The sequence below is a fragment of the Aythya marila genome, assembly GCF_965140915.1.
Source record: "Aythya marila genome assembly, chromosome: 6".
Taxonomy (NCBI): domain Eukaryota; kingdom Metazoa; phylum Chordata; class Aves; order Anseriformes; family Anatidae; genus Aythya; species Aythya marila.
The window spans coordinates 10,849,080-10,864,920 of NC_139047.1; the positions used below are offsets into that span (position 1 = coordinate 10,849,080).

The window sequence follows — 15,841 nt, forward strand, 5'->3', positions numbered from 1 at the left end:
TCTAGGGGACACCATGAAACCTCCCCAAATTTTTGTGGCTTTTGTCTTTCAGTGCTAGGAGTATGCAGGAGTATAAACATTATTTCTACCTCCACAACTTCACACCAACAGCAATACTACCAAGGAGCTGAAAAGGGGATCTTCTGGCACCTGCTCCATTTCGGTGCCTTGGCAAGTATTGCTCTAAAGGCAGCATTGCACAAGGTACCTTAAATACACACACAAGTGAAAAAACAAGGGTGTGTAGGCAACAAAAGCTTTTGGAAACAGTGTGCCCTGGCAGCCCAAAGGGCCACCCATACCCTGGGGCACACCAGGCACTGCTCCAGGTCAAGGGAAGGGTTTGTCCTGCTCTGCTCTGGTGTGGCTTCACCTTGAGCACTGTGTGGTTTTGGGCACCACAGTATGAAAAGGACATAAACCTATTAAAGAGTGTCCAAAGGAGAGCTATGAAGATGGGGAAGGGTCTAAAGGACACGACGTATGAGAAGTGGCTGAGGTCCCTTGGTTTGCTCAGCCCCGAGCAGAGCAGGCTGAGGGGAGGCCTCATGGCGGCCTGCAGCTCCCTCAGGAGGGGAGCGGAGGGGCAGGCGCTGAGCTCTGCTCTGTGGGGACAGCGACAGGACCCGAGGGGACGGCATGGAGCTGGGACAGGGGAGGGTCAGGCTGGGGGTTAGGGAAAGGTTCTGCGCCCAGAGGGTGGTCGGGCACTGGGACAGGGATGTGGTCACGGCACCAAATCTGCCAGAGTCCAAGAAGCATTTGGACACCACTCTCAGACATATGGTTTGATTTTGGGGTGGTTGTGTGAGGAGCCAGGAGTTGGACTCAATGTTCCTTGTGGGTCCCGTCCAACTCAGGATATTCTATGGTTCCATAATCAAGTACGTGACAAGTGAACCTAAATTCCTCTGATACTTGATCCAAGTCTGTGAACACAAGATCATCTTTAGGAGTCATGTTCGGCCTGTGGGAGCTCCAATTTAAAAGTGGGCAACGGCTTCGATTTTTTTTTTCCCCTCTGACTCAAGCAGAAACACAGGTCATAGAAGAGCTGCAGTTTGAGAAATACAACCGACTATGTGTAAAACCTGGGAATATGTAAACTCGCAGGATTACAGAACCCTCCCTGACTAGCAAGACTCTGGCACAGGGTCTGAAAGAGCAGGATGCTTCTGAGCTTGATCCAGTTTCTCAGCAAGAGCAGCAAGAACAAGCAGTCTCACAGATGGATCCGCGTGGGAGGGAGAAAGGATAAAAGTCTGCCTTGGGAGCCTGTTCCAGCTGCTACCGAAGCCTTGGAGGAATTGGTACAAATTGGGCAGAGTTACCTATAAAAATCTACTCTGTCTTGGCCATTTCTGAAGCCCTTTTCTTCCCTCGCTCCGTGTTTCTCCTTAGTACTTCTGCTTTTGAAAGAGTTCAAATCAGATAGTTCAAAGTAGTGCTTAGCAGCAAGCAAATGAATGCTGTGAGGTTAAGGACAACATCCGTCTCATTTCTTGACTCCTTTGTAGAGCCCTCTGCAATAATTCAATAGTACAAAATTCAATAGCTACAATAATTCAAAAGCGCAAAATCAGAACTCTTTGGAAATACTTGGCTGAAAAGTGATAAAACCGGGATATTCTTTCTAATCAGAGTCTTCTGGAGAACACTCTCAGCGCCACAAAGTTTGTTTGACCAGCAGACAACCACATTTCACCAGCTGAAGCTTTCCACCACAAGCCCCAGAACTGCTAAAGCTTCCTGTCAACGCATCTGAACTCAACACTTAGCAATATGAAGCTTCCCCCTAATTCACGCAACTTTTAGTACCAGCAACACTTCGAAGCTTACCACTTTATCACTGTACTGAAGTCACACTAAAATATTTCAGCAGTGCTCCCATCTCTCTGTTCTGCTGATACCATCTTCACTGTGCATGTTGCACAGAAGAAATTCCCCAATTCCCATCTCTACATGCTGCTAGCAGAGCAGAGAGCAAGGCAGAAAACCGATCATGAGAGAAGTTTGTGGACCCAGCCACCATTTTTCTGCAGACTTGCTTAATGCATCAAGTCCAAACCAAGTTCAAACTGTTTCTTCACCTGCTTATCCATGCACTTGCACACACAAACACCCTTTCTTTTTCAAAGTAACATGGTATAGCCAAAAAAAGGTTACCAACACCTTTAAGTGATTAGTTTTGAGAGTCACCTGAAAACCTTCAGCTTTCCAACTGCGTTTTCACTCTGCTTTCTGAAGTGCTGAAAACAAACAATGCACAATTCTTTGCGTAGGATTGTTTTTCAAATCCTCATATATAGGTAGGGGAAGGCAAGGAGAAAAACATTTACCTTTTCTATTCATGTACTTCAGCTGTTACTGCCCACATCTGAACTTCTTGTTCCTTCTGACAAGGACTCAGAATTACTGGTCACTAGCTGTGCCTAACCCATCTGGTCTACCAACATAAAATAGCTGAGTACATGTGTCATCAATCACTGCTAATTACTTCATTAACTTGGAAAAAGAATATCAACTTTTTTTTTTTTTTTTAAAGAACAAACATTGTTTAAGGTTAGCCTATTTTTTTTTATTTTTTAATTGAGCACGCTCTGATTACCAAGAGAAAGCTATTTGCAATCTGAACACTACGGCAGTTCTGTCACAGGACTTGTGCAATTCTTTTGTCTGATAAAACATTTCAATGCGTTTCTTTAGAAGTGCCTACACTGCAGGGCTAGTTTTAACCTGCGCTGAGTTTAACCAGTAGCTGAGTTATGCCCGTTCTCAGGCTCCCTGTGCTCGCACCGCACGATGCCAACCACGCAGACGTTCCCACCTGCTGGCACCACGCTTTCAAGTTCTGACCTTTGTCACGCTCTTGGAAAGGAACATGCCTCAAGGTCTCTGCAAACAAGTTGCGTCATTTTCGAGTGGACATATTTCAGCCTTCCGCTGTTCGCTGCGGAACAGCGGCATGAAAAATATTGCAACCATTTGTGTATTTTAAGCTACGGCGCAGATATCCAGGTATTTCTGGCAAGGAAGAAACCTCATGCCACCATGCTAACAACACAGACTAAAATAGGTCCAGACTCACGCACTGTGATGCAAACTTAGCAAACTGAGCCTGGCTTGCCCCTGCAGATCTCAGCCCCCTACTCCCCACAACCATCCCAGCCCCACAAACTCCCCATGCTGCTGCCCAGCCTCACCCAGCCGCACTCTCTGGGAAGGACCACTTCACTCTGCTCTCCGTTGAGCCTCTTCATGCCCTGGTTACATGGTTTAAGCACTCTCCGAGCTTATCATCAATATATTGTCAATCCCAATACAGCATCACACACCCCCAAATTTTACATATGAGCATAAAAGGACACTGTATTGAACAAAACTACAGCTTTGCCTTTAAATTGCCTTTTTTTTTTTTTTTTTTTTTCCTTAGGAAAACCTTTTCATATGCTGATGATAAGAGGAGAAAAGTGATACTGACATACACCTGCAAGAGCATGACAGAGCTGGCAGTCAAACGCTGAAATTCAGATAACTGACAGTACTGAAACGCAAGTCAACAGCTATTTTTGCCATGAAAAGAACCTTAAACTCTGAGGGTTTTGTTGTTGTACATATGTATATTTTTAAATACGCAACATATTAGTTAGCAGTCTTTTCCTGTTGAAAAAACCCAGAGATACCTTTGCTAAAATATGCTGCTTTTAGCCTGACGTGTGTTAAGCCAGGACTGAACACCACGCAGCGCTGCTGGCTCCCCAGTGGTCCTGCTGCCTCTCGGGTCATGCCCAAAGCACACTGGATTACCTCTAGGAACTCAAGGTAGCACCGTGCATACCGTTCAATCCCCTGGCTTACCTGCCAAAGCTGCTGAGACATCGAGCATCCAGCCATACGAGCCTGCTGGTCACTCAACGGGCAGCAATGGCCATGGGAAAATAAGGCCTTTGTATGCACCGAAGTCCCAGGCTCTTCCACTTGCTCCTCTTTCACATTATAGGTCATGCTCTCAAGTCAAAACCACGGCCAGAAGGGAAGGTTAACCCCCACTAACGTTACTTTGAGTGTTGGAATTGCACAGGGTTAAGATTGTCACGACCGACATAAAAAACTTGAATCCTCAGTCAAAAATTTCAAGCTCGCAGTTGGCAAGCAAGAAACAGCATGGCACGAGCAAGGAAAGAACTGACACGAGCTATGCTTCAGGTGATTGGGGTTTGTTTTTCCAAATTATTAGTTTTATAATGCCATTGAAGCAAAAAGAGGACAAGATGCTTTGAAGAAGTCTTTGCAGGTTACCTTTAGAGTGGCAGAGGCCATCCAACTTTCAGGAGTTTTCCTAGCTGTTATCTCTAACACTGGGATTGTTATTTAACTCAAGCTGGAGGAAGAACTGTTTATTTTATGATTTAGACCACATTTTATATAGCCCTTTTTATCTGCTTGCACAACTTGAACACAGCAAGACAAATTAGAATTGTTTCTTGAAATAAGAAAACTGGATTGCAGAGCATCAAGAACGGGGACATACTTCAAGGCCTGATACAGTATCTGCCATGGTTTGGGTGTGTTTTTTTTTAAAGGTAGATTTTAAAACACTGTCAGCTGCCAGTTGAAAAAAAAAGACTTCAGCTCTGTGTCCTGGAGGAAAGCTTAAATCCCTAGCTTAGATACGCAAGGCTTCACATTCTGTTAAGTTTCTGTGATCTGTCCTATTTCACCTCAGGTGCTGTAGATTAAAATTTATACTGCTGTTTATGGCTTTACACGCCAAATGGCAAACACAATTTTCATCCCTGTAAGACAGGGCAGGAATCAAGCAAAGCAATTTAAAGCCAGTTTTGTCCCTCTTCACTCTCAGTTATTAAAACACCGTGGCCCAAACTTCAGGGTCAGCACATTAGCAACCACTGCTAGTGCTTCAGCCCCCTTCCGTAGGAAGCCTGTGAAAATGCACAGGTAGTTATGGCATGATAGAGGAGACAAACAACTCCTTTGGATTTCAGTATTCTCTAAAAATTTTTGTTTTGGTGCCAGGTTTTAAATTCTAGCAACCTGAGACAGCGCAAGGCGAGCACGCCTCTTTGTTACCTCGAGTCGCTCTGCATGCGAAGCATGCGCCAAGGCTGGTGCTGGGGGAAGGAGGCGGTCAGAATTTCCTTCTGAAATGGAACGGGGAGATAAGATAAGATCAAGCCAACGGGAGCAGAGGCTGCTGACATATCTGCATGCAGACAAGCCACTAAGTATGCAAATAGGCAGCCACTTCTACCAAGAGTGCAAGAAACCAATAATGTGTGAAAACGACTTCGAGTCTGCTAAAATATACGGCATTGAAGCGAGCTGCACCACGGCTCGCTTTGACCAAGACGGGTTTGCTTCTCTTTCAAGGAAACGCGGAACCAAGTTTTCTGCTCAAAAAACGTCTCAGCTCTGAGTATCACAACATGTATGAATCACTTCGAACGTTTACCTTTTCCTACTCTAATTTGGAAGCACTATAGAAAAGACTCAGCGCCGAGCTGTGAAGCACCCTGACAAAGCCGCATCAATTACCAGCTACAAACGCTTCCACAAGCCGGGAAAGAGCTTCTTGCCCAGAAGCCAAAACAGCAAATTTCACACAAGATTTCAGAGAGAGGGGAAAATAAAGGCTGTATTGACTGTGCATCCCTGAAGACTGACCTTACAGAGCTAGAACTGAAGGCGACGTGACTCGCTAGCAGATAACCTCCGACGTGAAGAGCTGCTTCAGGAAGGCAATACTGGGACATCCATCTGCTGTCCTTGAAGTTGTGAGGGGAAGAGACACACACACCCTTGCAGATATATAGATAGATGTTTACATGTAGACACTGGAGACAAAGAAAGCTTTTTTTTTTCTGCTATATTTTATCTGCCTGCTACCTCCGAACCAAGCTCAAAAGCTGGCTTTGGCTGCAGCCCGAGACACACATCTTGCCCTTTTTGGATCAAAAAAAGTCTCCCACACATGGCCCAACGCATCACAGAAAGGTAAACCTTTAACAAGAGACGAGCTATTGCAATGTGCCAGACCACGAAACACACTCTCCATCGCAGCCACCCCAAAAGTCATCACTGGAGGCAAATTTCCTCCTGCAAGAAAAGCACTCGGTCGCCCCTCGCATCCAGCAGTCCTCCCGCAGCTGCAGTAAGACAGTGCCTTTGCCTACGTTTGCTTGAATTTCACACCCACACGTCTTGGTTGGCTGCAACACATGCCCAGAACCTGGTTATCTGCACTCAGAGGCTGCGATAATTCAGGTTCTCGGTGCCAGTGGTAAGAACAAGCCTCAGAGCTACACACTGAGGCCCTGGCGTTTAAATACACGATAACGCTGTAAATCAAAGGAAACAAATTCCTTAAGGAAAACTTCTTTTGCATGCCAGATCAGTTCCCAGTAGTAACTGCTGCGCTTTGACAAGAGATAAATATTTACAGTCTAGAACAGAGAGCACCTTGTGTCGCAACAGGAGCGACGCACGCCCATCGGTACCCTGTATGCTTAAGGAGTTATTCTGATTTTATTTTTTAATATTCGGAGTACCTAGAAGCACACATTACATTTTATTTTTATTTTTTTTTAAACCAGGGCAAAAACGGCAGAGGGGAAGACGTGCTCTTTCGGCTGGGGATACCCCTCTGGGAATATTCTCAAAAGAGGGATGGGAAAGCTCAGTCCCGAGCTTGTTAGGGTTTCTCTCAGTTTCCAGCTTGCTAAGGCAGGAATGCGGGGAATGTCATTCACGCTGGCACTTGGGAAGACGAAGGAATTGCAGGTGTGCCACTGGATATCCTTCTCGCAGGAGGGATGGGAAAGCCCATGCAAAGAAGATGCTCTCATTTCTAGTGTTACATGGCGGCGTCTCGAGTTGCCTGGTTCTCCTGCCTTTTTAAATTAAGTAAATACCGAATTAAACATGGATGCAGTGTTTCCTATTTTATCTGTGCAGCCCTAACTCTGGTTTCAAATAGGACCCACAGGACACAACCTGGTTTAGCTGTTACACTACAGGATTTTGTGTCTGCGGTGTAGCATCCCTCACCCATCGTGGGCATTTGGGGCCCAACCTTTGAGGTGCAGCCGGCTGGCAGCTGGGAGGCTTACAGGAGAGTTCGATGCCTATCTGAGGGTCTCAGTTTCCTTCCTTCTCCCCTTACAGTGGATCTACCACCTCGCACAGCACTGCCCTCGCTCCTGCTGCAGTCAGCACTACTCAGCGATAGCCATCTCCTCAGTCAAGCACCAATTCCTCATTTGCTCCCCTGCTTTCAGCATCCCCATACATCAGTTTATTTATAGACAAGCATTTTATTTTTTATTATTTTTTTTACAGCAAAGACCAGAAGGAGCACGCTCGCACTGCCAAACGTATCTCAGCTGTGATTTCTAACACCACCACTACCCAACAGGACACTTCACCCGGACAGCCTCGGAAATTTGGTTCTAGCTGAGGGCTGCCACCCACAACCACTGCCGGGCATCACCGCAGCTCCCAGCCCACCACCACCCCCAGGGCACCAGCCCTGTGCTGCCCCAAAGCCATTCGCACCAGCCACATCCCGCTATGAGCTGGAGGGAGAGAAAAAATCCTCCCAACCAAAGCATTACTGTAAGCTTCAAACAGAAAAGGAGCCCAAGAGAGATGGGATGAAGTTCATCACAGAAGAGACTTGGAAAAATAATTTATTTTATGAGATCCGTTCACATCAAGATGAGGAAAAACTGAGACGCAGCCCACAGAAGCCAGGGCCTGTTCCAAGCCAGTGGAAGAACCCACCAAAGGTCTGCTTCTTCCCATGCTGCGGTGCCAGCGAGCAGCAGCAGCACTAAATTTGCAGAGTTTCAGCTCACTCGTGACACTCATCGCTGCTTACAGAGGAGGTGAAGCTTACAGAAAGCCAGGGTGTTGTCTGTTGGCTGGCAGAACAAAACAGCAGCAGCCCACCAGGCCTTCTGTGTTGCATGAGGGGCAAGAATGGGCTGTGCTTACAACCCAACGAAGACATTTCTTGGGTTGAAATTGTCATTTCTTCCCAAATTTCACCCATTTCTTCCCAAAAAGCCATGCTTCTCGGCAGGGCGTTCATCCTGCCCTCCTGCAGCAGTCCAACCTCTGCTTCAGAGTCCTGCTCCCTCGCTCACACCGCCACGTGGACAAGTCCTCTGCAGACTCAGCCGGAGCACGAGGCACAGCAGCTCTTTGCGACCTCCATGCTGGCTGGAAAAGCAACTCTTCTTTGGCTTGGAGGATCTAGTTCCACTTGTGCACTGCTCGAAAACACAACGCAGCCTGCAAGAAAGGGCAGTTTTACCTCCAAGTTCTCCTAGGACCTCCCCGGTCCATTGGTCTGCACAGCTGGTCTGCCTTCCCTCTGTGAAAAAGTCTTGACATGTAATGTGAAGGCTGATGTCCCCATCCACCAGGCTCTCAACACTAAAATCCACAGGCTATTCCACTTTCAGAGTCCTCAGCATCTTCAAAGGGTTAATTCTGTAACTCTTCCTCACTCAAGGCAACGTTATTTGAGCAGAAGAGCAAGCCGTACAGGTCTACCTTTCGGATCAACCTGCAGCAAGAACGTAGCCCAGTTTTTTGACCACCCTGAAAACCACCTTTACTCAGGATTGCACCAAAATCAGGAACAAATGCCAACAGAACCTAAAAAACTGTGGTACCCAAGGGAGTAAAAAAAAAAAAAAAAAAACACGCAACTTTCCCAGTGCTGTGCAAAACCCTCCCCTTGCGAATTCTTGCTGGGAGCAGCACGCAACAGAAGTCATTCATTGTTTCAGGCTTACGTTTTGGAACCTTTTCTAGCAGCAAGGCGAACAAAATGGGAAGTTTTGTCAACACAACACCAGAACTAACTTGAGCATTTTTCTACCGAGCAAATGTAATGTGATTCTGCAAGCTATTTTAGTGCAATGCAACCCAGTGGAAGTACGTTAAGCGACTATAAATAACCCCGTGCAAGCTGCAGGCTGCGCCTTCTATTGAAGTAAAACGAAAACTCAAAACGGGAAGAAGGCTTGGAAATAAAACCGGGGGAAAGGGGAAGGGAGCGACGCGCTCATCTATCTTCAATCTTGAACAGCAGATTTGAAGAACTGCTTGTTCAGCACGAAGCGCTGCAAGGTATCAGCACGGAGGCAGCCGCGATGCTGCACCTCGCCGCCGGCACCCGGAGGCAGGGGGACGGAGGACAAAGCAGAGCCGTGGAGCAGCCCGCAGCAGCTCTCACATTTAACTTAATGCAAATCCCACCAGGAAGCTAATGCTATCTCGTGGCGCTTGACAAATGAAATTTGATTTTGCACAAAACCAGCCGCAGCATAGTGATGCTCGCGGAATTTCGCGGTAATTAAGTCTCGGTGACAGGCGTCTCATTAAAGCACCGCTTCTTCGGGAAAATAAATTAATAAAGTAAATTATTTCCTCCATGTGAAACACCGAGGTTCCTCGCTCCTCGTGCAGGAGGAATGGAATTACGTCTAATCGGATGTCAGTGTTTACCAGGATGAAGGAGTGAAGCGCTTAAAGGGATCAATTAACACAACGCGCAGCCAGGCTGCACGTGCCCAAACGGAGATTTTCAGCTCCCGTGCGTTCACTTACCCTGCGTGCCCACGTGGAACAGCACCTGTACAAGGCACTGCTTTATCCAGCAGCCCACCGGCTTGTTCAGATGCAGGGGAGGCCTGCAGGAGGCCAAACTCAGAAGCAAAGAGGAGCCACCAAAGCCACGCGTGCCAGCCAGGTACCCACGGCAGGGCTTCCACGCGCCAGCCCAGTAGTCTCACCGGCCACACGGAGCTGAAATATTCGCCCAGTGCTCTCCAGACATCACCTCGGGGACAATATCCTGCTGCAGCAACACTCTGGCACATCCTACGACCCCTACGACCCCATTGTCAGACTGCAACCTTTTGCTTTTTAAATAGTTTTTGTGTTTGAAGCAAAGGTTCGAGCCCTTGAGGCGGGCAGAGGGCTGCGTGTGCCCCTGACCGCAGATCCCCCTACACTCCCAGAGGTCAGCCTGAAGCAGCTTCTAACCAAATTTCCAAAGATACCAGTCAACAGGAAGACACGAAGGAAACGAATGAAGTTAAGATGTGCCCAGTAATGAACGCCAGGCAGAAAGCTTGAATTTTTAGATGCAGGCCAAGCTGTGCTTCCTCGCAAAGGGAGCACCACCGAAGCTTTTCCAGGAGCTTTTCACAATCTCCTTCTGAGCGTTCCACTTTTCTACATCATTTTTGCAACCTCTGTGTGCTTTCCTGCTTCTCTGCCCTCACTTTACCCACTTTTGCCCCTTTGACTTCCAAATTCTGTAAGGCAGCTCCTCCAGGACAGCCAGAAGAGCCCTGCCTATTTCCTTCTTCCCCTCCTCTCAGCCCAGGTCTTTCCCGGGAAGGAGAACTGCCCAAAATCTGCTTGGTACTCCAGCAGTGCTGGCAACGCCAGGCATCACTTTGTGAATCACCTGTTATATATGGCCTTATCAAATGGCCATCCTAGGCCTCCAACGCCACGGTAGGAGACAATCTACACCAAGCATGCTAAGATGCATTTTCTCCCCCACGTCTAGGTTTTCCTTCAATTTTTAGGAGGCCATTTATCCCTGTGACTAGGTAACAACACTGCCAGATTTCTAATTACTGAAGCAGACAGCTTTACTGTTTCTGCTGTTTCTCAGCTTACACAATTCGAGGCAAAACCACATATTTTCAGTTTTGTTTTGTTTTCCTTTTTTTTTTTTTTTTCTCCCTAGACCTCTGAGATCAGCAAGCAAGCTGAGGAGAACCAGGTCCCTTTCATTTCTACGTAGCATTGGTACGCTTGGGCCTTGGGAACCTGGCAGAAAAGGTAACTGGAAAGCAGAGGTCATCTGTAAGGGAGGTGGACCCAGCACCAAACACTCTTGAATTAAGTGACCAGAGCCATCCTTACAGCTTCTCCGTCCAACAGCACACATCTTCACAAAAGCATACGCTGAAAGTATTCCAGCAGGAGTCTGATTAAACACAAGCCCCATGACTGGTCCTGCAGACGGGAAAAATAATGTTACAGAAAGGCGATGGGATAAAGAGAAACAGGCTCACAGTGAACTGGAAGAGCAACAGAGTGGAAGATGGCACCACAGAGGACAGTGGGAAGAGTTGAGAATACTGGGGAAGTATTTCATCAGTGCTGTTATCACCGTCCAAATAATATGTTCTTCGTGGTTTGTGACAAGCTCCGCAGCTTGGAGCAGGTTAGCAGCAACCAAACTGTGCTGGTAACATGACTGCGTGCTGAACCAGAGATGCACGACAAGTAAAAATGAAATCCCAAGGGTTTGGAGTTCTACACTGCAAGGGGAGTGCGATACAGTAAGATACACACACACACAATATTTCCAGTAAATATAAACACAGGTAGTGCCAGGGAGCAAAACCCAACCAATCCTTTAACCAGAAGAGGCCAGAACACCAAAGGAGCATTTTAACCCCAAGAGGACGCTGGCAGAGCCGGGCAGCAGGCAGGAAGGTTTTCCAACCCTGAAGAGCCAGCATTGCTCTCAGCACACTCCCAACCCACTTCACCCAGCCAGCCACGCACCACACTTGAGAAAAGACGAGGGCAGCTGGCTCGCTGTGACCTTCCAGGTGGGCAGGGCACACACCAAGCGCTCCAGGAATGCGATCCGGAGGCGCTGAAAGCCGAAGGCAGCGGTCCCTCGGTGGGGCAAGAAGGTAAGCAGCCACCTTGCCAGCCTGCACTCCTCAAGGGAAGGCCGTGCAGCATGTTTTAAGAGACACTCAACATACTAAGCCCTTTTGCTAAGTTATTTGACAAGCGTGGTCATGAGCTCTCGCCCTTCTCAGCTCTGGATGAGGAACAAAACGTCGCCTTGAGCCTCTGACCCTGCCGTACACCGCACGCGTGGTGGGAAGTTGCTCTCTCCAGGCTTCGTTTTACACGTTTTTGGGGTGTGTCCATGTAATAGGGAGCTTGTAGCTGCCTCAGACTAGAAACCCACAAACGATCCTAGAGGGAAAGTTTCCGACAGCACACCAAGCTTCTACACCACGGATGCACCTTCAGGTGGCTTTCAAGAGCCCAGAGAGCTCAAAGCCATTCAGAAAGAGATTGGGAGGGCAATGAGAAAGGGCTCCCACTCCTTTCTAACTTTTATTTTTAGTAAGCCCTACTCCTCGTCCTTGCAGTTCACCGTGGGATTTAGCACTGAAGGCTGGGATCAAGTCCACCTGTCTGGCAACCCATCAACAAGCAGCTCCCGTGCTTCTGCCCCTGCCTACGGTGGAAGGGAAAGAGGAAAATTTACCAGGTAGCTGTCTCCTCAGCTCATCAATCTGCACGTGTCTGTAAACACATCGCTCCACGATAAAGAAAATAAATCTCCCTGAGGGCCCCGCTGTTTTTCCCTTTTTCTGCACTAACAGAAGCCACCCGTGCAACACAAACACTGCCAAGCAGCAAGCTGCACCCTGACCAACGCGGAGGGCAGCCCGTGCAAGAAACCACTTTTTTCCCTGCTTTATTCTCCTGGTTTATTCCTTCTGCTCATCAGCCAGCATTAAGCAGCGAGCAACAAACGATACTTCCATGGGAAATGCCGTGTCCGTCGCGCATCAGGAGCTTCTCCAGAGCTTCCTGCTCGTGGTGCTGACCGCAGGCTCCGCCAGCACGGCCTTCCACAGGAGCAGTTCCTCCCCGCAGGATGAGAGCTTCCACTCCATCCGTACGCTTTTCTTCCCCGCTTCCATCCCATTAAGCAAATGCCAAATTCCTCTGGTATTCTGAGGTAATTTGCAAAATGCGTTTCGTGCTGTGCTAGCCCCATCCTCTCTCTACAGCCAGGTCCTGAAGCAAAACACTAAAGACTCTCTCGGGCAGCAAAGTAAAATTTGAAAGATTTCAAGATATTTTTTTTTTTAGAGCTTTTTTTTTCCTAAGTTCAGCCAACCAATGGCACAGCTTAATATTCACAGCCAAAATCTGAGATGCACATGCTGAAACATGCCACTCCAACACGACACAAGCCATATAATCCTGGAAAGCCGCGTCGTACACATTTGGGTTCCTACAGAAAATCTGCAGTCACTGAAACTTACTCTTTCTAACTGGGTGGCATTTTACATTTCCAAATGTAATTGAGTGAGCACGTTGCCATGGTTACGGTAGGATTCTGCAATAACTTTGTTGCCTTGTAATTGCTGTATATTTGTATACAAGCAGCTGAGCTTTCCTAATTCAATGCCCTCTTAACTCTTTCGGAGAGGCAGCTTTGGGGCTGACAGCTCCGCAAGCACCAGAGGGGATGGGAACTGGGCGCAGCGACAGACCACGCACAGGGGAAAAAAAAAAAAGGAAAAAAAAAAAGAAACCTTGCCAAGAAGCAGATTATTATATAAACTTCAGAGCTCCTTAGCTTTTAAAAAATGTTGTTGTTAAGAAAGTCTAATTCAGATAATTAACTCCAGGTAGCTTTTGGCAGCGGCTGAAAGCACTCTGACAGCGGCGCGAGTCCCACTCAGCGACGGTCCCTGCCTCCAGTAAATCACAACGCCTTGGCAATGGGGTCGCTCGCTCCGTGGTGAGATCCACCGGGGCACGAGGGCCGCAGCAACGCTCGCTCCATCCCCTAAGCCTCGAATTAGTGCGGGGAAGACAACAGAGCACAGCTGCTGGCCATGAGCACGATGTACCCCTGGTGAGAGCTGTGTGCCCATGGCCTGAGCTGCCCGCAGGCACCCAGCACTGCACCAGGTCTCGGGGAAGATTCCCGAGGGGAATTTTTCCCCTCTGTTTGGGAGCATGAGGGGATCCCACACAGCACGATCCACCCTGGCAAGGGGAGAGCCTGGTCTGGGGAAGCCTTGACAGGCGAGCAGGAGGGGGGAAAACAGCTTCCCCTATCACGAAAGGCAGGCACCAAACAATTACGCAAGTGCTTCGGATAAAAGGCAGGTTTACTTCCCTTTAAACGGCGCTCGGTCCCCAGCCACCGCGTCCGATAATTGTTATGTAAATGGCTCTGCTCGCTTCAGATGCCCGCTGCTGCGCTCGCCCTGCCACAAACACCCCGCGGCCGGCGTTCAGGGAAGCTCGGGGACCGCACAGCATCTTCCCTGATAAATTCCTGCAGCAAAACCCACACGCGAGCGCTCGGCAACACCTCCCTGCTGCTGCTCCACATGCATTAGAAGCTATTTTTTCCCCCCTTTCTTTTTTTTTTTTTTTTATTTTTCCCTTCTTTTTTTTTTTTTTTTTTTTTTTTTTAAGTTACGGCCCCAAAAAAAACTGTTGCACAAACCTGCGGCGTGCCGGGCCGAAAGGCTCCCAGCGCTCCCCCCCCCCCCTCCCCCGGATGCCAGAAACCACGGCGTTTTGGGGGGAAAAGCCTGCTTTTAAGGACAGGTCCTAGCTCCGGCTGGGCTGGGATCTGTCATTACCCATTGCAGCCCAACCTCACCGCAGGACCTCGGAGCGGCGCGGCGCGTACCAGCACGCCCCGCTTTCTGCTTTCCGCACCGAAAAAAAAAAAAAAAAAAAGCGCTTTTTGGGGCATTTCTGCGCTCTGCGAAGTGATGGGGGGGGCTCCGGAGGCCTCTCCTCGCACAGCCAGCGGGGCGCCGCTCCCTGCGGGGGGCACCCCGGGCTCCCTGCGCTGACCCGGGGCAGCGCAGCGAAGGGCCCCGAGCCGCAGGCATCGCCCCGGTTGCCTGCGGGCTCCGTGCAGCGGCGGTGGCGGCCGCCGCCTCCCCAAAAAAACCCCCCAGCCCTCCGGGGAGGGCTCGGAGGGCTCCGTCCCGTGCCTCCCCGCTGCCCCCCGGCCCGCCCCGCCCGGTGCCGGCCGCTCACCGCTGCCCGCTGCCCGCATGGCCCCGCTCGGCCCCGCTGCGCTGCGCTCCCCGCCGAGCCCCGCGCGGCTCCGAGGCGGCGGCGGCGGCGGCGGCGCGGGGCGGGGCGGAGCCGCGGCCGCCCCGTAGTGGGGAGGGGGGGGGGGTAGGGGTAGGGGGCGTGGCCAGGCGCGCCGTATTCTAAGGGGCGTGGTCATTCTTGGCCACGCCCCCCCTCCCGCCTCATTCACAAAAAACGCCAGCGGTGGGAAGCGCGCGGGCGGGGCCCAGCGCCCATTGGGCTGCCCGGCAGCGCCACGCCCCGCTAGGGAAACCAGCCAATCAGCGCGCGGCGAGGCGCCGCCGAGCCGCTCAAATCCGCCCGCCGCCGCCGCCAGCGCGACGCTGATTGGTTGAGCGAGCTGCCCGTCATCTCTCCCCCCCCACCACCCTTCTCGCTCGCACGCGCGCCCCGCCCTCCGGCGCCCCGCGCGGCCGCAGCCCGCAGCCGGGCCGCCGACCCCTCCCGGAGCCCGGCGGCCGCGGGGAGGCCTCGTGCGGCGGCGGTGGCCGCGGGGCCGCGTACTGACCTGCGCGGCGGCGGCGGGGAGCCGGGCAGGGCGCGGGCACGGCGCGGGCACGGCCCCGGCGCGGACACGGCGGCGCGCGCGCCCCCGACGGCCTCAGCCCGTGACGGGATCCGCCATCTTGGAATTTTTCGCGGCGGCGTCACGTGGTGCGACCATTTTCCCCGCGGCCAATCAGGGCGCGCGGGCTATTTATAGCAGCCCCCCCCCCTCCCGCACTTCCCGCCGGCGGGGGGGGGAAGGCAGCCAATCAGGCCACGCCTCGCTGCCCAGGCCACGCCCACTGCCCGTCGCCTAGGCGACGCCGCGGCGCGCGGCCCGGCCACTACCCGCCGCCTGAGGCGGCCGCCGGCCATGGCGGCCATTTGCCGCCCCCTGCCC

The 15,841-nt window shown here is 50.7% G+C and overlaps 1 protein-coding gene across 2 annotated transcripts in view; it reads right to left on the minus strand.

The window, feature by feature from the left end:
* The window catches only part of HDAC4 (histone deacetylase 4), a 233,773-nt gene extending 218,173 nt beyond the window's left edge, over positions 1-15,600 (minus strand). Inside the window, exon 1 of one of the 2 annotated variants that reach the window (XM_082763106.1) lies at positions 15,464-15,600. The gene's annotated coding sequence lies outside the window, so the exon portion shown is untranslated. Of the gene's footprint in view, positions 1-14,895; positions 15,007-15,463 lie in introns of those variants that run through there. The other variant, XM_082763107.1, reaches the window with a different exon arrangement.
* Positions 15,601-15,841: the final 241 nt, after the last annotated feature.